General features: G+C 47.0%; 1 non-coding gene across 1 annotated transcript; it reads left to right on the top strand.

Annotated features, from left to right (window-relative positions):
• The first annotated feature begins 5806 nt into the window (after positions 1-5806).
• On the top strand, positions 5807-5925 carry LOC112477235. Its single transcript, XR_003045372.1, has one exon. It is a non-coding gene; the product is annotated as a 5S ribosomal RNA (ribosomal RNA).
• Positions 5926-11793: the final 5868 nt, after the last annotated feature.

Raw genomic sequence — 11793 nt, 5'->3', positions numbered from 1 at the left:
TGGAGAGGCTGGGATGAGGGTGGGTGTCAGAGTCTATAAATCACGCCCCACTGCGCTCCTGTTTAACACACACTTCTCCAACGAGTTGTCAGTGAAACCGTTAATTAATTAGCTAATCCCACAATGAAGTGGATTCTAAATGGTTCTCCCCTCCCAGCCTCCCATTTAGATAATTGCTGCTGAGGGATCTCGTGTGAGAGTGATTTTTTCCAACAGGGATGGCCCTGGAACACTGAGGGAGATAAATTTAAAGAAGGGGTCAGCATGCCGTCCCCCAAGCTCCTATTAGGGGGAGACCCTTCTCTTAGCCCAAGCAAAAGCTGGAGAGAGTGTTGGTTATTGGGGGCGGGACGAGGAGTAGGCAGGGGAACTGAGCGCTAGTGTTTGAACTTTGTTCATTTGTTTGTTTTTTAATAATTGTAATGCTTGGTGACTCTGGGAATCTTCCTGAGGCGGGGTCCCAAGGTAGGTAATATTGATGATGATGATGATGATGACGACGACGACGACGATGATGATGGGCCAGGCACACAGCCACATGCTTTCCATGTATGATTTCATTCCACCTCCTCACAACGGCTCTTTGAGTAGGTGGGATGATGGAGAAATTGGGGAAATTAACGTTCCAAATGGTGAAGGAACTTGCCCAAGGTCACGGAGCTGGTAAGTTGCAGAGTCTGGAATGAAACAAAGATGATTGACCCCATAGCTACACTCTTAAACAATTATGAGATTTTAGGAAAGTCTGCTTCTTTCCCAGAAGGGACACTGAGACCTTTAAAAAGGGTTGCGGTGAGCTTGAAATCACACGAGGAGAGTAAGGAATATTTGATGGAAAGATGAATGAATGAAAGAAACCCAGATCTTGTGACTTACGATGCAGGATTCAGTACTCGGTCTGAAAAAATATATATTTTGCCTGATGCCCTGTTGACGCTGAATGGGGTTAATGCAGAAAGCACATGCCCATCCTAGAATGGAAACAGGTATCTTTACCTGCCCAAGATCCTCCCCAATATCCCTGCCTCCTACCACAGTCTCTGTTCATGTGGTTTCGCTGTGGCTAATCCCACCTGCAGCTTCAGGGGAGGGACACTGTCCATGTCTGGTCATCCGAGTATATTTCCCACCACAGGTCCTGTCACCAGCCATACTGGAGTAGCCAGAGATGGACATATGACCCCAGTGCTGCTGGAAGGATCAGGAAAGAAGTGTTCGCCTTTCTTGGGATTGCTAACCTGATAGAATGTCAGCTTGCAGTCACTGGGAGCCATTTTGCCACCAGGAGTTGGGCTACACAGAGTAACCACAATATCTGACAATATTCTTTGAGCCCCTGGATCCAGATGTGCCTGAAGCCTGCTTACACAGGAATGTTTGTTTGTTTTTTTAACCTAAGTGTTAATTGGTACGGCAGATGTTGCTGGTCACCCATCAGTATCCATTTTTCCTCTCTTCCTTATCAACATTTTGTTTGAGACAGCAATGCAGGTAACTGAAATGCTTGTCCAGACTTTTTATAGCTCTAAATGGCCACGTGACCCAGTTCTAGGCAATGAGATGAGTAGCAGTCCTTGGGGGGGAGGGGGGAGATGTCATTTCCTCCCCCTGAAAAAAAAGAAGACCCCGGAGAAGCCTCTTTGCCGTTTGCTCTCTGTCATTCTACCTTTTTCCTGTCCAGATTACAAATGCAATGCTTCTCTCTGGATTTCTTCTTTCCTGTGAAAAATAACCCCCTGGCTTGTTTAAGCTATCATACTAGCATTTCCATTACATGCAGCCCAACACAACCCTAACTGGCAGAGTGGGATTTCTGTATTTAGCACTGAAAAATCCCTGCCTGGGACACCTTCTCCAAGAGCTTTAAGGAGTGTGAGAAAAAGACAGGGAAGGATTGGAACAGAGAGTTTTGACTTCCTCCCCTGCTCATCTTTATCAAAGATAGCAATCTGAGGGACCATAAAATGGTAAGTGGAAGGGGGAGAAAACGGGCCTTTAGCATGGACCAGCTCCAGGCAAAATTTCAAAATAGGAAAGGTGGGAAAAGCTGTGAAGAAAAGGTCTCTGTCTGTATCGCCTGCCAGAGAGGCATCCTTCAACACAACTTATCTGTCCTGTGTCTTATTCTCTCAAGGACCTGTCATCTACCAGATGTTGGCCACTTCATTTAATCAGTCAGCACCTCCATGCCTCTGAGAGCTCATGGGGCTGGGGGTGCCAGGACTCAATGTTTTTAAGGAGCTTCTGATATACTGGCACAAAGATGATGGAGACGCTGGCCATCGAGAGTTGATGATCTTCAAGTTTTTTTCCGGGTCCAAGTGCTGCTGACTGGCCAGAATCCAGAACTGGACTGATCAATCCCAGAAGAATCTGAGATGAAGCTGGTTATACTAGGACCAAGTGGAAGAAGGCTACTTGTTGGCTTCGGAGACGTTTCTCTAGCTACAGATTCTACAAGAAGCCTAAGCTTAAATCTTAGAATCTTGGAATGAGAGAATTTTAGAATATTAGCTCAAGAGAAACTTAGAACCACAATATTTTAGAATTTTAGGAGACAACAAAAGCATCTTAGAATTACAGAATTCTAAATATTAGACTAAAAGACTCTAAAATTATAGCTTTATAGGAACTTAGAACCATAGAATTTTAGAATTAGAGAAATCTTTTAGAATTAAATCCCTAAAGACTTATGGCCTTGAATGTATAGAATCTCAGAATCATAACATTTTAGAAAATTTAATAAGTCAAATCTCAGAATTACAAAATTCTAGAAGATTTAGCTAACTAATTTTATCTACTAGCTTTCGGGTACCTCATATCCTTGAAGTTTTTGAATCATATAAAATCAGGGAAGTACGGAATTTTAGAATATTAAACTAATCGAATTTTAGAATAAAATATAGGAAATATGAGAAATACTGAATTTTAAAATCTTAAAATTTATGACTTTTGGAACCCTAAGGCATTAGGGACTACAGAGCTTATTCTGTCCAACCTTCTGCCAAAGGTAGTAGTTACTTCTCCAGTAATCACAACAGGGAATCATCAGCTTACGGGGCACTACAACTAAGCATCGTGCACAGCAGGGATGCAAAAGATGTAAGCGAATAAGAATGTAAAAAAAAAAAAAAAATGGGAAAATGCAGTCATCAAGAGAAGGAGAAGACAAGCCACAGACGGGGAGAAATTATTTGTGAAAGACACATCTGCTAAAGGACCGTTATCCAAAATATACAAAGAACTCTTAAAACTGGACGATGAGACGACAAACAACCCGGTTAAAAATGGGCTGAAGAACCGGATGCCTTGAAGAAATGTCTAGTTCCAGGATCAAGGAAGGAAATATACAAGATGAGCCTGCAGCATCTTGTTCTGCCAGAAAGATGTAGGAAAGTGCTCAAAAAAACGAAAAAAAAAAAAAAACACACGCACAAGCGCACACACACACACACACACACACACAATGCTGGGAGCATGTCAAAGAGACACCAGATCCAATGAAGAGAGCTCCCCAAGGTGAAACCTGGAACAATTTGAGCAAAAAATAATTATTAAGTAGAATTGGATTATAACCCAATGTATAAAATAAATATGCTTGAATCCATAGTGATATAAACAAACCATTGATTGAATGAATAGACGAATCTCCACGCAGAATTCCAACTAATTTCTGTAGAGACTCTGCTCCCAAAGACATTCTCTACAGAGACTCTCGCTTCTTCGGTGCAGGCTGCACAGAGTAACGTCTTTCCACAGAGTTCAGAATGGAAAGGGGGAGAAAGAGAAACTTGACAGTAGAGAAACCTGACAGATACGACCTCAGCCAGGTGCTCAAGGTCAACATTATGTACCTTCGATGGGATGTGCTGAGAATGGCACTTCCCCTCTGTGGCCTTCCGCCCAGAGCCCATAACCCCAATCTAGTCATGAGAAAAAACATTAGACAAACCCCAAACGAAGGACCCGACTAGTCCTCTGCAAAACTGTCAAGATCATCAAAAACAAGGACGCTCTGAGAAACTGTCACCAGCAAGAAGAGCCTAAGGAGGCATGACAATGAAATGTAATGTGGCGTCTTAGATGGGATCTTAGGAGCTTGGGTACAGTCTAAGGAAATCTACATAAAGTACGAGCTTTAGTCAATAATAATGACTCGACATTGGTTCAGTAATTGTGACAGGTGTACCAGAATCATATAAGAGAAATTGAGGGTGGGGGTGTATGGGAACTCTCTCTGCACCGTTTTTGCGATTTTTCTGTAAATCTCAAACTATTCTAAAACTAAAAGTTTATTTTTAAAAAAAGAGAGAATAGATTTACAAATGTCCATCAACAGAAGAATCAATGAACGAATGATGGCGTGCCCCCATAATGGAATACTTCTCCTCAATAAAAAGAAATGAACCACTGATACACACGACTGCCCCGAGGAACCTCCAAAACCATTATGTCAAGTGCGAGACGACAGACCGAAAAGAGTACCCACCGTACAATTCCATTCGTATTAAACTTTGGAAAATGCAAACTCATCTCTAGTGAGACAAAGCAAGTCTGTGGCTGCCTGGGGAGGGGAGGCTGCAGAGACATAAGCGGGAGAATTATAAAGAGGAAACTTTTGCAGGTGATGAGTATGTATGTTCATGACACTGACCGTGGTGATGGTTTTGCAGGTGTCTGATAGATCACAACTTATTCAGCTGTACGCTTTAAATATGTGCAATTTATGATGTATCAATTATACCTCATTTTGAAAAGTTAGTGTCTATAAAGAGACGTGTTAAGGGAATGATGGTATTTATGCCCTGTGCCTGTGGGGGAAGAGTCGAGGTGGCCCCAGAGTGGGAAGCAGCCACCCTCCTTCCTTGGGAAATCAGCTCCCTGCTCACAGGACTTCCAGTGGTTAATTCCTCTTCCCTGAGGAGTCCTGGGAAAGCAGGCCTCATTAGTTGAGGGCCCGGCCTCATGGAACTTCATGTTTGTTAAAGATTAATGGGGTGTCTCCCGTGCAAGAGCTGAGGGGTCTCCTGGCCTCGTTTCTTCCAAATCAGCCCCCTGCCACGACTCATCATCAGTCACGGGGGAGATGGCGGCCGTAGCCCGAGAGCTGAGGGAGGATGGCGAGAGCTAATGGTCCCCTGCCAGCCCTCCCTGCAGGCCTCACCAGTTCCTCTAAAGACCAGAGAGGGAGACACAGCCGACTCAGAGTCCTGGGGTGCCTCGCCCATCCAAGGCGGGCGGGGTGTTTCCCCTTCAAAGCGGTCCCCTTGGGAGGAGGTCACATGCTTATTCCAAGGATGCTGCCATATTGCAGGAACGCAAGGACATTTTCAGACAGAGCAGAGTTTTCTTGGGCGTATCTCCCAATTAATTGTACAACGGGTCTTCCTCTGTCTGAAGGATTCCATTTCTAGAAACAGCCGCAGGTCACCAGTGGCCAAAATGCCTCCATCTTTTCCTTCACACCCGATCACATCTGCAATTTCTCGTTTCATGTCTCTGAGCTCCATGAAGGCTGGGACCTTGTCTGGTTTTGTCTCCTACTGTATCACCAGCATGGAAGCACTGACTAGCGTGCAGTCGGTGCTCAATAATTGTTTGCCAAATAAATAAACGGATCATCTCTATGTACCTTAAAAATCTATGATGACAACTCTCTCCGTGTCTGTGGCAGCCACCAGCCTGGTGCAGGCCTCATCACGTCTCATCCGGACATCTTCGATGGCCCCCTCACGGAACACCCTGCTTCCTGTTTCGCTCCCCACCCCTATACACAGCGGCCAGTGAGCTTTTCAAACGGAAACCAGTCTACGGCCATGCTACCCTGAATACATCCGATCCCGTCTGATCTCGGAAGCTAAGCAGGGTCGGGCCTGGTTAGTACTTGGATGGGAGACCACCTAGGAAGACCAGGTGCTGTAGGCAGAAAACAAACAAAAATAGAAACCAGATTGTGTAAGTTTACCAACTCGACACAGCCAATGGTTTCCATCACGCTCAGGATAAAACCACGCTCTTCTCCCTGGCCCGCTGGCCCTATGCGCTCCAGCTCCCCACCCCCACCTACCCTCCACCCACACCTCCAGGTCTCACCACCTCTCCCTGCTCACCTGCTCCAGCCAATCTAGGCCCCTTGCTGCTCTTCAAGGTCCCCAGCATATTCCAGGCCTCAGGGCGTTTGCGCTTGTTCCTCCCTCTGCCAGGACCTCCCTCCCCATCGATGTCCCACTTCTGGATCTTTCCCCTCTCAGAGCCCTCACACTCTCTTCCTTATCTAGGACACAGTTCCACTCCATCTGAGGCTAGGGTGAGGTGCCTCGGGAGCACAATTTAGGGGGCTGCCAAAAAAAACTCAGTACCCGTGATAAATAAAGTTTCGATGCAATATTTTGAGAAATCAAATTGAATACAAAATTCCGTGAGGATCCAAAGGCCCATCGACGGATGAATGGGTGAATAAAACGTGGCCTGTCCGTGCAATGGAATATTATTGGGCCATAAGAAAGAATGACGTACCGACACACACTACGGCAGGGAGGAACCTCGAAAGCATTTTGCTCAGTGAAAGGAGCCAGATCAAAGGCCGCGTGTTGTATGATTCCATTTATACGAAATGTTCAGAAGAGGCGAACCCACAGACCCAGAAAGCAGATTAGGAGCTGCCAAGGGGAGGAGTGACTGCCTCGATGGGTTCCGGGTGTCTTTTGGGGCGATGAAAAACGTTCTGGAATTAGTGAATGTACTAAACACCACTGAATTGCACACTGTAAAATGGTTAGAATGGTGAGTTTTACATTCTGTGGGTTTTACTTTGATTTTTTTAAAAAGTCTATGACAAATAAGATATCAACAGTTTAAGTAAAGACAAGATCTGTAACCGGGCCATGCCGACCCACACTGAGTCTGAGGCAAACGGAAAAATCAGTTATATTGATCTGTGTCCCTCCACCTCCTTCAGGTCTGAGCTCACATATCTCCTCTTCGAGGGGCCTTTCGTGACCACCCTTGCTGTCAACACCCCCCGAATCACCCCGTTTTATTTTCTTCATCTTCTCTAATAGCCTTGTTGATTTATTTGCTAATCGTTTTATTAAATCAGCTCCAGGAAGGCAAGAAACGTTGCTGATTAGGTTAGTTCTAGGTGCTGCTGTGCCCCCAGCACCCAGTCCTGCCTGGCACACAGTGGGTGCTCGAAAAATACTTGATGGACGAATGAATGAATGACAGCTCGAACAAGCTGCCTTCCTGGATTTTGGAGGACGGACGGAATAGAGACCAGGTGAGAACTCGCTAAACTCACCTCCCCTCACGCCAGAATCCCAGAGCTGAAGGAATTCTGTTAAAGAGGCCGCCTGAAGCTTAGACACCCTAGCAAACCAGAAAAGCCCTCTGTCTCCCCACACTTTTTACCCGGGACAGGGTGCTGTAAGGCGGGCGTGCTCTGCTCCCAGGATCTTGTTGGGGGTCGAGAGGAGCCAGAGCTGTCAGGGGGAGCTAGCGAAGGACAAGCTCTGCTCTGGGGCCAGGGCGGGCACAAGAACGCAGAATTAGTGGTGTTTGCTGAGCAAACATTGCCGGGTGGGGAGAAGCTGCCGGCAGAGTGTTTAACACACATCTAGTATTTGCTGGCAAATATCCCCAGCCTGCCGGGGGCCCCTCCAGTGGGGGTGCTGGTGCAAAGGGCAGGGGAGAGCGCAGGGGAAGAGGGTGCTGAAGGGTTCCCAGGAGAGGTTCCTGCAAGGGTGGGGAGGGAGGGAGGAAAGGGGTAGGCACAAAGATTTGCCCTGGAGCTGGGAAGACACAGGGTGCCTGATTTGAAGGCCCACTGGAGAGAGTCCACTCCCTCGCCCCTGCCTCATCCAAACCCACCCAGGGTCCACATAACCTTTGGGGATGAGACAGATGGGGCCCTTCGAAGCCGAAATCTATCCACTTTCAAGCTGTGTGATGATGAACAGTTCACGCGATATCTCTGAGCCTCGTCATATAAATAATCAGCCAGCTAATATTTCTAGAGCATGAACCATGGGTGCTAACTTCTCTGTGCCTCGGTTTCCCCATCTGTAAACTGGGGCAATAATAATGCCACCCTCATATTTTTGTGTTCCCTTTTATTTAAAAAAGTTTCAAACCTATTGAAAAGTTGCAAGAATAATAACCCCACGAACGTTTCTATGCTCTTTATGCTCCGCGAATGTTAATATTTTGACGCATTTGCTTTCTCGGGCCTGCTTTGTTTGTGTTGGACCATTTGCAAGTTTTCCCCCTTCCCACTTCAGTGTGTATTTTCTAAGAACAAAGGCCACAGCATGGCCATCACATAATTACTGCACTCGAGAACTTCGAATGGCCACCGTTTTATTATCCAGCACTCACCTCGTACGCTTTTGTGAGAACCGACTAACTCGAAATTTTAAAGAGTTTCCCAGGAAACATAAAATGCCCCCTTCTGGTATATGGACCAAGCGTGGCCACATCAGAGAAGGCCATAGCAAGGCACACAGCCCATGCTGGAGGTGGGGACTTCTGATGCGAGATGGCCGTTGGAGGGGGCCGAGGGGATGTGGCCTCAGGCATCGGAGGCGTCTGCCACGGCGCCTGTCCCCACATTTACCTGTGCACATTGACTCCTCAGCCATAAACAACGCTGTGATGAACATCCTCGTATGCGATCCCTTACAGACCTGTGCAGGGTTTACCTGGCCTCCATACCCGAGAGAAGAATTTCTGGGTCACGGAGTATTCCTATATTTAATCTGACAAAGTCATGCCCGATGCTCTATGTGCGTGGGTTCCCCACATCCTCATCAATACTTCGCATTTCTCAGCTTTCTAATTTGTGCCAGGTGGCACACAGTGGCTCTATAGTCAAGTTATATGAGCCTTTTTTATATTGAACTATATCAACAAATTTAGGAACATTCTAGGGATCAAAGGGAAAAAATCTTATTAGAAAATAGAGACAAGAGGGGACCCCAGTCCCCCAAAAGGGAGGCTTTCAGGAGAATCCCAATCAGTAGAGAAGTGCAGGGACCCCGAGAGCCTGAATCCCGTCTTGTTCCCCGCTCCACACCTGGGCTGGTGGGTCTCTGCCTTGACTGCCAAGGAAAGAATGCCTGTAATGGAGCCCGTGCCATCCCCCTTCCCTAGGACGGGCACATAGTAGGCATTCAGGGTTTGCTGTTGAACAAATAGGGGCACGTGATGAGGCCACAGTCTTGTGAGCTAAAAAAACAAAAGCTCTAGACAAGGGGATAAAGAGAATGTCACTTTCTTAATCTCGGGATTGCCTGGAAGGCTGTTTTTCAGGGAGTGCAATGGAAAACTGCCTATCGGTTTCCTTTTTATCACAAACTGATAGATTTGCTAGTTGACATCAGGTAGCACAGACAAGCGCACGAGTGGGTGGGCTCTGAGAAAACTCTGAGCAGCTAGGTGCTCCCAGCCAGCTCCTACAGGTTCCCAAGAGCCGGCAGCCAAATCTAAGAGAATTTGGCAGGCCAGGTGTTCAACACGGCCACCGTGAAACTGTCCCTTAAATAGACTTACAATTAAATCATATTAAAATCAAAGGTAACACGTGCTCAAAATTCGCCACTTCCTAACTACACTGCACTCTTCTCTGTGTTCTCGAGGTTATTTCAATTGGTTGTACCTGTGTGGTGAACACACCCCACGATGATGTGCTGGAACCTATCCCATCCCAACCCAGTTTGACCATGTCAGCTGGGGAAATTTACACCATGGAAACTGACCAGCTCTACAAATCAGAGATAGGCTTTTTTTTTTTTTTGAGAGCCAGCGGTTCACATTTACCAGCATGATGCCACTGCCTAAAATCCTGGTGGCAGCTAGAGATGCACAGTCCTTTCCGTCTGCATGTCTACAAGCATGGGTGGGCACAGGTCCCTTGCTTTATTTCACAGAGAATGACATGTCTCGCTCAGGTCTCATAACTCACCTGGTGGGAGAAGCAATCCCTACGGGCTCCCAAACCACCAATCCATCTATCCATCCATCCATCCATCCATCCATTCATCCACCCATCCTCTTCCTCCCTCAGCCTAACCTTCAGGCTAAGAAAGGCCAGACATAATTCTTTCTGAATGCTAGGTCTTCTCCTAACCACACTAACTGCCCAAGTCTCACCGAAGGCTGTTTGCAACAGCAGAATGAGGGAGCTTTTTTTTTTTTTTTCCATCCTGAGAATGACTCTTGGTAATTGGGGCTCCCCCTTGCTATTTCTCTGCCTTTTATTTCACCGGAAAATGCCTGGCGGTAATTGCCCATCCTCTGGCACGGAGAGGGAGCCAGCCCTTCTGCCACTCAGACTCCCAATTGGGCTATTAGGACCCAGGCCACTTTCTCTTAAATGGCCCTGCTTCGATTTTGTCGACATTTTGAAGAGGAAGTCATCTTTCTCACATCAAGGACGGAAAGAAGAGAATCAGAAAGCTCAGTGTAACTTTCTGGAGTGAAAAGCAGTGACATCGCTTCTCTCTCACGCCCTGTTTTTTTTTTTTTTCCCTCAACGAAAAGCCGAGCTTATCTGTTGTTCCCATTTCATAGATGGTAACGCTGAGGCTCGTCATCGATGGCATGACTTAGTCCCGTGATGAAACTGGGATGCGAGGCAGAATCATTTTCAGGCATTAGTAGGCACCCAGAAACGGTACCCTCGAAAGCTTCTTCTCACATCATAAAAACCCACCCAAAGCACGACGTGGAGCTGGTTTCGCTGCAGACACATTTCTGAAAGGACTTCTCATTTTTTTCCTTTTGAAATTTGTTTATATGAAGTTCACTGCTCGATGGTTAGTTAACGAGCCATCCCAGGCATGCTTGGGAACTTTTTGCAGAATGAGAAAAATCTGAATTAAAAGAAGAAGAGGTATTGTTTGGGGAATGTAAATACGTGATAAAAAAAAAAAACCTCTTTTTGAGAAAGACAAAGCTTAGGAAGATGGTTACCTCTTACAGGCACAGAGAGGATCGGGATCTGGATCAGGAAGGAGGCACCGAATGAGTGCGAACTAGCAACAGTGTTCTAGACCTTGCCCGTGGGGTCCGCAGGTGCCAGGTGCTCGTTAATTGGGAAGAAAGGAAGCAAGGAGCGAGGGGGAGGCAGCTCCCGCCTGGACAGAAAAAAAAAAAACCTGCCCCGCCCATTGTTTTCCTACGCAAGGAAATTTTTGTGAATGTCAAATTAAGCAGTGCAGCTGACAACAAAACCATTGCACAGACTTGAAATTCTGTATTTGTTCGTTTTGTGCTGTTCCGTGTTTCTCTCTCTCTCTCTTTTTTTTCTTTTTTACTTTTTTGCACATTTTGCAGCTGACCGTTCTCCTCTAGGTCTCAAACATCTTCACGGGGCTGAAAAGGCTCTGCCTTTAGGTCTGCTGGTTGCTCAGCCCGGCTGCACCTAAGAAGTCTCAGGGATTTGGGTGGCTGCCCAAGGCCCTGTGTCCTCCGCCCAGAGCAGTGTCCTGGATGCCCTGGCTCCTTTCAGAGATGCTGACCAAGCCCACACCGGGCCTCCGATGTCTCTATCGCCCCTGTCACGCTCACCCGCACGCTCATGCGCGCTCTTTCCTTGCCCCTCCCCCTCCCACACACGTGCCAGCATCCACCCCTTTCCTTTCCATCCGAAGCACGACGGGGAGTGAAGGGGGTGCAGTCCGAAGCCGAGGGTCTCCCCAGGCCCGGTTTAGGGGGTCTAGTCTCAGAAAAGCCCCTTCTCTTTCTCCTCCCCCCCCCCCTGCTATCCCCCCCCCCCACCCCCGTCTCCCACCC

This window comes from Pteropus alecto, unplaced genomic scaffold (genome assembly GCF_000325575.1).
Source record: "Pteropus alecto unplaced genomic scaffold, ASM32557v1 scaffold113, whole genome shotgun sequence".
Taxonomy (NCBI): Eukaryota; Metazoa; Chordata; class Mammalia; order Chiroptera; family Pteropodidae; genus Pteropus; species Pteropus alecto.
Note: the sequence above shows the minus strand (reverse complement) of the source record. Positions and strands in the feature narration are given on the sequence as shown.